Source organism: Erpetoichthys calabaricus, chromosome 7 (genome assembly GCF_900747795.2).
Source record: "Erpetoichthys calabaricus chromosome 7, fErpCal1.3, whole genome shotgun sequence".
In the NCBI taxonomy this organism is placed as follows: domain Eukaryota; kingdom Metazoa; phylum Chordata; class Cladistia; order Polypteriformes; family Polypteridae; genus Erpetoichthys; species Erpetoichthys calabaricus.
Window position 1 is genome coordinate 23,457,467 of NC_041400.2, and position 12,295 is coordinate 23,469,761.

The following is a 12,295-nucleotide window of genomic DNA, read 5'->3' on the forward strand; positions in this document are numbered from 1 at the left end:
ATAGGTAAGCAGCTTGGTGTGAAGAAATCAACTGTGGGAGCAATTATTTGAAAATGGAAGACATACAAGACCACTGATAATCTCCTTCGATCTGGGGCTCCACGCAAGGTCTCACCACTTGGGGTCAAAATGATCACAAGAACGGTGAGCAAAAATCCCAGAACCACACGGGGGGACCTAGTGAATGACCTGCAGAGAGCTGGGACCAAAGTAACAAAGGCTACCATCAGTAACACACTACGCTGCCAGGGACTCAAATCCTGCAGTGCCAGATGTGTCCCCATGCATAAGCCAGTACATGTGCAGGCCCGTCTGAAGTTTGCTAGAGAGCATTTGGATGATCCAGAAGAGGATTGGGCGAATGTCATATGGTCAGATGAAAAAAAAACTCTACTTGTCGTGTTTGGAAGAGAAAGAATGCTGAGTTGCATCCAAAGAACACCATACCTACTGTAAAGCATGGGGGTGGAAACATCATGCTTTGGGGCTGTTTTTCTGCAAAGGGACCAGGACGACTGATCCGTGTAAAGGAAAGGATGAATGGGGCCATGTATCGTCAGATTTTGAGTGAAAACCTCCTTCCATCAGCAAGGGCATTGAAGATGAAACATGACTGGGTCTTTTAGCATGACAATGATCCCAAACACACCGCCCAGGTAACGAAGGAGTGACTTCGTAAGAAGCATTTCAAGGTCCTGGAGTGGCCTAGCCAGAGTCCAGATCTCAACCCCATAGAAAATCTTTGGAGGGAGTTGAAAGTCCGTGTTGCCCAGCGACAGCCCCAAAACATCACTGCTCTAGAGGAGATCTGCATGGAGGAATGGGCCAAAATACCAGCAACGGTGTGTGAAAACCTTGTGAAGACTTACAGAAAACGTTTGACCTCTGTCATTGCCAACAAAGGGTATATAACAAAGTATTGAGATGAACTTTTGTTTATTGACCAAATACTTTTTGTCCACCATAATTTGCAAATAAATTCTTACATGATTGACATGTTCCCTACTAGAACTTTAATAAAAATGTATTCCTAGGTACTCTGATACTGGCCCTAGCAGCAGGCCCTTATAGGAAACTTTTTTCAGATGACGACAAATACAAATCAACCAAAGATAGAATAATGCATTCCTCAGTCAGTGTGAGACAGGGATTAAGTCATCTGAAAATTGTAAATCACACACTGTTTCAAATGTCCACTCCTACACTGGTTTCCTTCATCTTATACTGAGTTTTCCATCACATTTTACAAGTTGTATGGAAAATGGGAGTAAGGGGGACATCAGGTAAGTTAATTTGAGTCTGCTCTTAAATAAAATGAAGTTCTCTATATTAATACATTCTTGTTTATCATGGCATAGGAGAGTAAGAATTTCGTTGTACACATTGTCATATTAGTGCTGCAAAGACAGGCATGGCTTTCTTCATTTTCTGCTTGATTTTAGTTTACATATTTTGGTCTTTTGGTCCTAATGGCTTACAGTGTAATTAATTCTGATGTTCCACACCATATTACCAACATGACATCCATAAAAGAAAATTTTGGCTTAGTAGGAAATTTTAATTATCCATGCATACACCTCGTTCTACAGTTTGTATGTTGTTTGCTAAAAGTATTTTTTAACATGGTTATAACATAGCATCCAAAATCATGGAGCTCTAACCTCAGACCTGAATTTTGTTCTGCAAAATTAGATATATAGTTCTTTGTCCTAAGGCTGAAATTTTGCTTTTCACTGAAGCTCAGTAAATAATCCTCCCTCGAAAAAGAGTTCCAAAGTCTTGTCTTTTTATATATTTTTTTTATTGATTTGAACATGGGGCACAGCTGTTTAAAGTGGAGCTAGACAAGGTTAAAAAAAGAATATTATGGTGTGTTGGGCTTAATTCTGCCAAAAGGAAATGTCTGCTATGGAGGTGATAGCTTAGGCAGGAGTCACATTACTTGACTTCTAATCAAGAGGGGATGTCAAACTTGACGGCTGTAGTTGCTGCTCTTATTGCCAAAGGATTTCAGATTACTTGACTTTGGCCTTATGCTTGGAGTTTTTGTCTTGCTTGAAAACAAATCTCCCAGCATGCAGGTTGCCTGCAGACGTCTTCACGTTTTCCTGCAGGATGTCCCTGTATTTTACTGCAATCATTTTTTTTTTCCTCTACCTTCACAAGCTTTCCAGGGGTTACTGCAGTAAAGCATCTCCACAGTCTGATACAGCCTCCACCATGCTTCATGTTGGGGGTGGTATGTTTTTAATAATGTGCAGTGTAACATGGCATTTGGTCTCTTCACACCACAGGAACTTCTTCCAGCTGACTTCAGTCTCTCATGTGCTTTCTGCCGAGATATCCTGTTCTTCCCACCCCTCCACCCCCCTTTTTCACTGCACCCTAAATCTTAATTGAGCACCTAGGCAACTGCTGTTGTCTGCACAGACGCTCCAATCTGAGCCACTGCAGCGTGTTACTCGTACAGTACATCTCTTGGTGGCTTCTCTCACTAGTTGTCATCTTGCATAATCTCGGTTTTTGTGGACAGCCTGGTCTAGGCAGATTTACTCTTTCCATTATAGATAATCCTCTGAGAAAATTCTTGAAAAAATTAACACATATACAGTAATCCCTCCTCCATCGCGGGGGTTGCGTTCCAGAGCCACCCGCAAAATAAGAAAATCCGCGAAGTAGAAACCATATGTTTATATGGTTATTTTTATATTGTCATGCTTGGGTCACAGATTTGCGCAGAAACACAGGAGGTTGTAGAGAGACAGGAACGTTATTCAAACACTGCAAACAAACATTTGTCTCTTTTTCAAAAGTTTAAACTGTGCTCCATGACAAGACAGAGATGACAGTTCCGTCTCACAATTAAAAGAATGCAAACATATCTTCCTCTTCAAAGGAGTGCGCGTCAGGAGCAGATCATGTCACAGAGATAGAGAAAAGCAAACAAATCAATAGGGCTGTTTGGCTTGTAAGTATGCGAAGCACCGCAGCACAAAGCTGTTGAAGGCGGCAGCTCACACCCCCTCCGTCAGGAGCAGAGAGAGGGAGAGAGAGACAGATAAAAACAAACAATCAAAAATCAATACGTGCCCTTTGAGATTTTAAGTATGCGAAGCACCGTGCAGCATGTCGTTTCAGGAAGCAGCTGCACAAAAGATAGCAACGTGAAGATAATCTTTCAGCATTTTTAGACTAGTGTCCGTATCGTCTAGGTGTGCAAACAGCCCCCCTGCTCAATCCCCCTACGTCAGGATCAGAGAAAGTCAGCGCAAGAGAGAGAAAGAAAAGTAAGTTGGGTAGCTTCTCAGCCATCTGCCAATAGCGTCCTTTGTATGAAATCAACTGGGCAAACCAACTGAGGAAGCATGTACCAGAAATGAAAAGACCCATTGTCCACAGAAATCCGCAAACCAGCAAAAAATCCGCGATATATATTTAAATATGCTTACATATAAAATCCGCGATGGAGTGAAGCCGTGAAAGACAAAGCGCGATATAGCGAGGGATTACTGTATACATATGTGTGTGTGTTTGTGTATGTTTCATCAGTATTATTGGTACTGTTTTACTATAAAAGCACAAAGTCAGAAAAGATTGCTTGGTTGTTTGTGTATTGGTGTTTTTTTTAATGAATCATACCAGGCATTGTGGTGCATATGCAGAGCAGCTTGTAAGGCAGATGCACAATGTGATTACTGGTTGGAGTATTTTTATTCTTTGTACAGTATATGTATTGACTTGTCTTCAAGGTAAGACCGGGTTTGTGGAGTATTGGGATGTGCCACATTTGGCTCACATCTTGCCTAATGAATTTGTGAATAACACACATTTTAAAAGCTTGTCTTTAGTAGCATGCATGCAAAATCATGTATGTCTACAGCATCTGTCTGTTAGGGTGGTCTGGTTTTGTTTTTCAAAGAAGAGGCCTAAGGCCAGGGATATAATCAAAACTTGACACATGGCTTCATATAAGAGGAGGAGTCAAGCTAAAGCTAGAAAATGGGATTTATTAGAAAATGGAGCGAACCTTCACAAAACTGGTAATGTCATTTCTCAATGTCGTCTCCACCCTTCTCAATGCACTTGCGCCACCTACCTGGATTCCAGCAGAATAAAAGGGTTTGTCTTATCCCCTCAACCACTCGTGCACCGCTTTCTTCACGTTGTCATCTGTCTTGAATCAATGACCACCCAGATGGTTTTTTTTTTTTTTTTTTTTTTTTTTTTTTTTTTTTTTTTTTTTTTTTTTTTTTAGTGGTCCAAAAAGGTGGTAGTCACATGGTGTCAAATCTGGCAAATAAGGAGGATGTGGCAATACCTCAGACTTCAGTTTCTCAAGACAAGCCTTGGTGTCCTCAGCAGTGTGTTTATTGTCTTGCAGCAAAAGGACTCCTTGAGACAGCAGTCCGCACTGCTTGGATCGAATAGCAGGCCTCACATTGGTCTCCAGCAAGTCACAGTAACTGGCATTAGTGATTGTAGTACCCCTCGACATGTAGTGTTCGACAGTAACTTGGGTGCACAAGATGTTGTGAGGACAAGACAAAACCTTGTATTCTGCTGGAATCCAGGCACTTCCAGACTGATCTGTTTTGTGAAGGTTCGCTCCATTTTCTAATAAATCCCATTTTCTAACTCTAGCTTGACTCCCCATCATACTATGGATTTTTGCTACTTTTTCTAATGTAATAATTTGATCAATTTAAACATCTTAAGTTTAGAGAAGAAGATAAGAGCTGGTTTCCACGGCAAAAAAACTTTGCTAAAATGGCAGCTACAGGTTTAAGGTTTAATTCAAAACAGGAGGTTTTACATCAGCTCACAAGATATGAGCTGCAACGAGGGCAGTTGTCCTGTTTTAGCTTCCATCTTCAGATTAACAGAACACAAAGTTTGCTTCCTTGAGCGGATTTAGCACCTGGGAAACACTGGCTGGGTCAGACGGAGTCTAAAGAAGCAAGCAAAGGAGAGAGAGCCAAAAGGGCAGGTGAGAACTCAGTCTTAAACGTTGTAAACGTCGTGAGACAAGAACATTGCGTGGTAAGAGTGCAGCTGAGCTGTAGAGGGCAAGGTAAGAGTGTGCTTGTTCTCCATTGAAGTACTGTCTAAGAGGGAGTCTCCGAGGAGCAGTTCTGCTAGTTTGCCATTGGTTTACTGTTTAACAGAGTGTCCAAGCAGCTGCCAGTGGTGGCCAGGAGGACTGTGCAGCAGACCAGATACTGAGCTGTCTGCACAGCTACCACCGTCAGGGATGGCAAATAGGCAGTTGGATCCGTCTTAGAATACTTGTATCAACTGCATGTAAATATATTTTTGTAAAGATTTTTAAGCACAAATGTAGTTAATTATACCATAGCATGCACAGCGTAATAGTAAACTAAATGTAAAAACATTGCATAACACTGAGAAAACCTTGAACAACAGAGAAAATTAACATTGCAAGAGTTGCGCTATAGCGCTACGAACCGTTAGACATTTTCTCTCAAGACAGTAATAGATAGATAGATAGATAGATAGATACTTTATTAATCCCAGGGGGAAATTCACATACTCCAGCAGCAAAAAATATTAAATTAAAGAGTAATAAAAAATGCAGGTAAAAAACAGACAATAACTTGAATAATGTTCAACGTTTACCCCCTCTGGTGGAATTGAAGAGTCGCATAGTTTGGGGGAGGAAAGATCTTCTCAGTCTTTCAGTGGAGCAGGACAGTGACAGCAGTCTGTCGCTGAAACTGCTCCTCTGTCTGGAGATGACACTGTTTAATGGATGTAGTGGATTCTCCATAATTGATAGGAGCCTGCTGAGTGCCCGTCGCTCTGCTACGGATGTCAAACCGTCCAGCTCTATGCCAACAATAGAGCCTGCCTTCCTCACCAGTTTGTCCAGGCGTGAGGCATCCTTCTTCTTAATGCTGCCTCCCCAGCACACCACTGCGTAGAAGAGGGCACTCGCCACAACCATCTGATAGAACATCTGCAGCATCTTACTGCAGATGTTGAAGGATGCCAGCCTTCTAAGGAAGTACAGGTGGCTCTGTCCTTTCTTACACAGAGAATCAGTATTGGCAGTCCAGTCCAATTTATCCTCCAGCTGCACTCCCAGGTATTTATAGGTCTGCACACAGTCACCTCTGATGATCACGGGGTCCATGAGGGGCCTGGGTCTCCTAAAATCCACCACCAGTTCCTTGGTTTTGCTGGTGTTCAGTTGTAGGTGGTTTAAGTCGCACCATTTAACAAAGTCCTTGATTAGGTCCCTGTACTCCTTCTCCTGCCCACTCCTGATGCAGCCCACGATAGCAGTGTCGTCAGCAAACTTTTGCACGTGGCAGGACTCCGAGTTATACTGGAAGTCCGATGTATATAGGCTGAATAGGACCGGAGAAAGTACAGTCCCCTGCGGCGCTCCTGTGTTGCTGACCACAATGTCAGATCTGCAATTCCCGAGACGCACATACTGAGGTCTGTTTGTAAGATAGTCCACGATCCATGCCACCAGGTATGAATCTACTCACATCTCTGTCAGCTTGTCCCTAAGGAGCAGAGGTTGGATGGTGTTGAAGGCGCTAGAGAAGTCTAGAAACATAATTCTTACAGCGCCATACATAGATACCTTTCTATGAAATCTTTAGTTTTTTGGCAGTCTGTACAATGGAATATTCTTCCTTTTGCAAAAAACAATAGACTGACATGTTTCTTAAGAAAACTGTTTCATTTTGGCCATATTTGATCCCACCACTGAACTTTAGCAATGTCAGTCCTTTGCAACTCCAATGAACAGAATAACAGGCTGCAGTAGTGCTTTTGAAATTACCAAAGGTTCTCTGATAACCAATTATTATTTAAAAGGACTAATTAACGATAAGGTAAGGGACTATACCATTAGAGCATGAACAAATTACTGCTGAAATTGGGCCTCTGCATTCATACTGTATGTGAATAAGAAATTAAAAAGCTGCAGTAATAGGTATTACCAACATTATTAATGTCTTAGCTGTATGTTTACATCAATTTAATGGTATCTTGATTAAAAAGGGTATCAATTTCTATCTAAAGCATTTCTGGGTGTGTCCAGACTTTTGACTGGTACTGTAACCGATCGCACTGTACACTGGTGCTTTGGACAGCAGTGCAGTATAACCCCATGGTAAGAGACCCTGACATTTAAGAACACATTTCAGTTGGTCATTTCACTTATGAGTGCTCTGAATATAAGCCTGTACTTAGAGTGGGGTTCAGTATCGAATATTGGAAATTCTGGTCAGTGAAATTTATTTTTCATTCAATATTCTTAACATTTTAAGTGCATGAAGTAATAGCTGCATATCACATAGTATCACCAAAAATCAAAAAAGCACAGCAGCAGTAACATCTGTGGGCGTCTCACTAATGGCCATTTATCAAACATAAAAGCCATCAATATCTGCTTTTCTTGGCTTTTCTTCATCTTCCCAGGTCTCTGAGGGGTGATGAGGAGGGTGGAGGAGATGGAGAGCTGCTCTCCGTTACTTACACTTCACAGCATTTTGGTTGATATGACAGTAGAATGCAATGCTCAGTGTTTTATTCTCAAGTGGTCGAGGTCTGGCAGCTGAGACGAAGAAGGCGTCTCAAGTGAGGGTCTTCATTTTTGAATGGCTGGGAAATGCTGCCACCACATGGCAAACCAGAAATGTTTGAAGCCTTTTTAAAACAGAAACATTTTCAGATTGATGTAGCATTTAAAGCCAAAGAGCATGTAAAACAAATCGAGAGGAGACAATTCAGTTCAACTTGATGGTTAGCCAATAATTAAATTGCCCAAGTACAGTGCATCCGGAAAGTATTCAAAGCGCATCTCTTTTTCCACATTTTGTTATGTTACAGCCTTATTCCAAAATGGATTCAATTCATTTTTTTTCCTCAGAATTCTACACACAACACCCATTATGACATCGTGAAAAAAGTTTACTTGAGGTTTTTACAAATTTATTAAAAATAAAAAAATTGAGAAATCACATGTACATAAGTATTCACAGCCTTTGCTATTAAGCTCGAAATTGAGCTCAGGTGCATCCTGTTTCCCCTGATCATCCTTGAGATGTTTCTGCAGCTTCATTGGAGTCCACCTGTGGTAAATTCAGTTGACTGGACATGATTTGGAAAGGCACACACCTGTCTATATAAGGTCCCACAGTTGACAGTTCATGTCAGAGCACAAACCAAGCATGAAGTCAAAGGAATTGTCTGTAGACCTCCAAGACAGGATTGTCTTGACGCACATATCTGGGGAAGGTTACAGAAAAAGTTCTGCTGCTTTGAAGGTCCCAATAAGCACAGTGGCTTCCATCATCTGTAAGTGGAAGAAGTTCGAAACCACCAGGACTCTTCCTAGAGCTGGCCGGCCATCTAAACTGAGCGATCGGGTGAGAAGGGCCTTAGTCAGGGAGGTGACCAAGAACCCGATGGTCACTCTGTCAGAGCTCCAGAGGTCCTCTGTGGAGAGAGGAGAACCTTCCAGAAGGACAACCATCTCTGCAGCAATCCACCAATCAGGCCTGTATGGTAGAGTGGCCAGACGGAAGCCACTCCTTAGTAAAAGGCACATTGCAGCCTGCCTGGAGTTTGCCAAAAGGCACCTGAAGGGCTCTCAGACCATGAGAAAGAAAATTCTCTGGTCTGATGAGACAAAGATTGAACTCTTTGGTGTGAATGCCAGTTTGGAGGAAACCTGGCATCATCCCTACAGTGAAGCATGGTGGTGGCAGCATCATGCTGTGGGGATGTTTTTCAGTGGCAGGGACTGGGAGACTAGTCAGGATAAAGGGAAAGATGACTGCAGCAATGTACAGAGACATCCTGGATGAAAACCTGCTCCAGAGCGCTCTTGACTTCAGACTGGGGCGACGGTTCATCTTTCAGCAGGACAACGACCCTAAGCACACAGCCAAGATATCAAAGGAGTGGCTTCAGGACAACTCTGTGAATGTCCTTGAGTGGCCCAGCCAGAGCCCAGACTTGAATCCGATTGAACATCTCTGGAGAGATCTTAAAATGGCTGTGCACCGACGCTTCCCATCCAACCTGATGGAGCTTGAGAGGTGCTGCAAAGAGGAATGGGCGAAACTGGCCAAGGATAGGTGTGCCAAGCTTGTGGCATCATATTCAAAAAGACTTGAGGCTGTAATTGCTGCCAAAGGTGCATCGACAAAGTATTGAGCAAAGGCTGTGAATACTTATATACAGGTGATTTCTCAGTTTTTTTATTTTTAATAAATTTGCAAAAACCTCAAGTAAACTTTTTTCACGTTGTCATTATGGGGTGTTGTGTGTAGAATTCTGAGGAAAAAAATGAATTTAATCCAATATGGAATAAGGCTGTAACATAACAAAATGTGGAAAAGTGATGCGCTGTGAATACTTTCTGGATGCACTGTATGTCATCTGGTCAGTTGTTAAATAATGGCACGATCAGTGCTTCACTTAAAATGTGTTCTGAATGTATTCACCCCCCTTGGATTTTTAAACAAAGTTTCCTAAATTCTATCCACAAAAGTGGTTAAGAAGGCTAGTAGGATGCTGAGTAAAAAAGCAGCATGTGCGGAGTATATTTTGATGGGGGTTATTGCTTATGTGTGCAGTTTTTGTCTCCATATTGCAAAAAAAAGAGAAAGTCCAGAGAAGAACGACTAGGCTAAATTTCTAGGACTACAAGGTATGAGCTATGAGGAGAGAGTAAAGGAGTTAAAGAACTTAAGAGGTGACATGGCCGAATTAGTACAATGGTACTATGCTAGTGCTGCTGTTTTAAAATGAATTCTTTAACAGCAACTCGGGGACACAGATGGAAACTCCTTAAGGGTAAATTTAGAATGTTATTCTTCACAAACAGAACCACAGGCACCTGGAATAAGTTACCATGTAGTGTGGTAGAGTAGGCCTGTAGGGATCTTCAGGACATGTTGATGCAGGTTTGGAAAAATTAGATGAATAGGATGAATGCACTTGGTGGGCCAAATGTTATTAAAATTATTCTGATGTTTATTGTGATCCATGATTTAACACCATACCCAGTGGGCCCTACCACCTTAACTCCAGCTACTACTCCTACTCCTAATAATACTCTGCACCTCTCTTCATAGGTCTGCTTCTGCATTCAGACTGGCATCTAAAGTACCGTCCCCTCGTTTATGAGTTTTAGTGGCCCCCACTGTTCATCACCAAAGTGTCACTTCCACACTGGATGGTACTTACTTGGTCAGCCTAAATGTAAGGACAATGAAGCTGTAAATTGTACTAATGTTTGATGCTGCTTTCTGTTTTAGATCTGACATTTGTCCCAAACTGCTTCCATTGCCTGTTGATGGTTTTTTTTTTAATCTTTTGTGTTTTCATTTTACCATTTACTTTGAATACTTAGTAATGTATTGTAATGTTGTTTGCTCTTGTTATGATGCATATTCTTTATGGTACTTCAGGAAATAATGACTGTCAGCCACGGAGGAACAGTTTTGCTCAATGCTGTGTCGTTTTCTTCATCAAGACTGAGCTCTGGGTGGGGAGGTGGGTTCAGTATACTTTTTCATCAAAGTACACATTTTGTACAAATAAAGGATGGGAATGTTAAAGCCAAACAGAAGAAACTAATGCTTTTTATGGCCTTCCATGAATTATATTTAAAAAAAATGAATTATAAGCATAACATTGTCAAACCCATTTAATCCAGTTCAGGGGCACTGGGGGTCCAGGTCACCAGTCCATCGCAGGGCCTGCTCTCACATGTCTGTTTCGGAAACCTAATCAAGCATACCCTTAGGGCACAGGTGTCAAACTCCAGGCCTGGTGGGCCGCAGTGGCTGCAGGTTTTCAGTCTAACCCTTTTCCTAATCAGTGACCAGTTTTCACTGCTGATTCCCCTTTATTTTAACAGCCATGTTAGAAGGAGGGCGGCACGGTGGCGCAGTGGGTAGTGCTGCTGCCTCGTAGTAAGGTCACCTGGGTTCGCTTCCCGGGTCCTCCCTGCGTGGAGTTTGCATGTTCTCCCCGTGTCTGCGTGGGTTTCCTCCGGGTGCTCCGGTTTCCTCCCACAGTCCAAAGACAAGCAGGTTAGGTGGATTGGCGATTCTAAATTGGCCCTAGTGTGTGCTTGGTGTGTGGGTGTGTTTGTGTGTGTCCTGCATTGGGTTGGTACCCTGCCCAGGATTGGTTCCTGCCATGTGCCCTGTGTTGGCTGGGATTGGCTCCAGCAGACCCCCGTGACCCTGTGTTCGGATTCAGCGGGTTGGAAAATGGATGGATGGATGGATGTTAGAAGGATTCAGTCCTCTGAATTGATTTGTTTCCTCATTAAATGACAGCCAAACAGAAATGAGACGTGAAACGAGCCAACAGATGACCAGCTTAAACTGGGGCTTCAAATTCCAACCAGTTTCTTAATGAGAAGCCGATGCTTGCTGTTAATTAAACCCGTTATTTAATTCCACGGCTTGTTGCTGCTCTCGTTCTGCAACAGCAGACATTTCCAAAACTGTTGATATTCTGTTTTTTATAAGAACATCGCCAAAGTGTTTTGGTGAGTTGAGAGATCAACCTTACTGAGACCTTCACCTTTCTTTATTTTCAGATATTGTGTGATGTGGCGGCTCGTTTTGTGTCTCATTATTGTTTGGCTGCTAATTAAGGAAAAAGAAACAACTAATGGGCCTGAGTCAAGTTAAGTAAAAAAGTAATTAGCAGAAAAAAATTGGTCACTAATTAAAAAGATGGTTAGAATGAAAACCTGCAGCCACTGCGGCCCTTCAGGACTGGAGTTTGACACCCCTGTTTTAGGGTGTGGGAGGAAACTCCACAGGGAAAATAAGTCAACTCCAGACAGACAATGACTGGGCACACCATTTGAATCCAGGGGACAGTACTGCCAACTTTTAACATATATCAAATTATTATAGACATAAAATTATATGATTTTTTTCACAGAAAACATTAGAACATTATACAAAGAACAAGCCATTCAGCCCAACAAAGCTCGTCAGTCCTATCCACTTAATTCTTCTAAAAAAACATCAAGTCGAGTTTTGAAAGTTCTTAAAGTCTTAGTGACTACCACTCTACTTGGTGGCTTATTCCACGTGTCTCGGTGTAAAGAAACATTTCCTAATGTTTGTGCAAAATTTACTCTTCAGTTTCCATCTGTGTCCCCGTGTTCACTTTAAAGTCACCGTCTCGATCCACTGCACTAATTCCCTTCATACTTTTAAACACTTCACTCAGGTCACCACTTAACTTTGTTTTGCTTAAACTGTAAAGGCTCAGC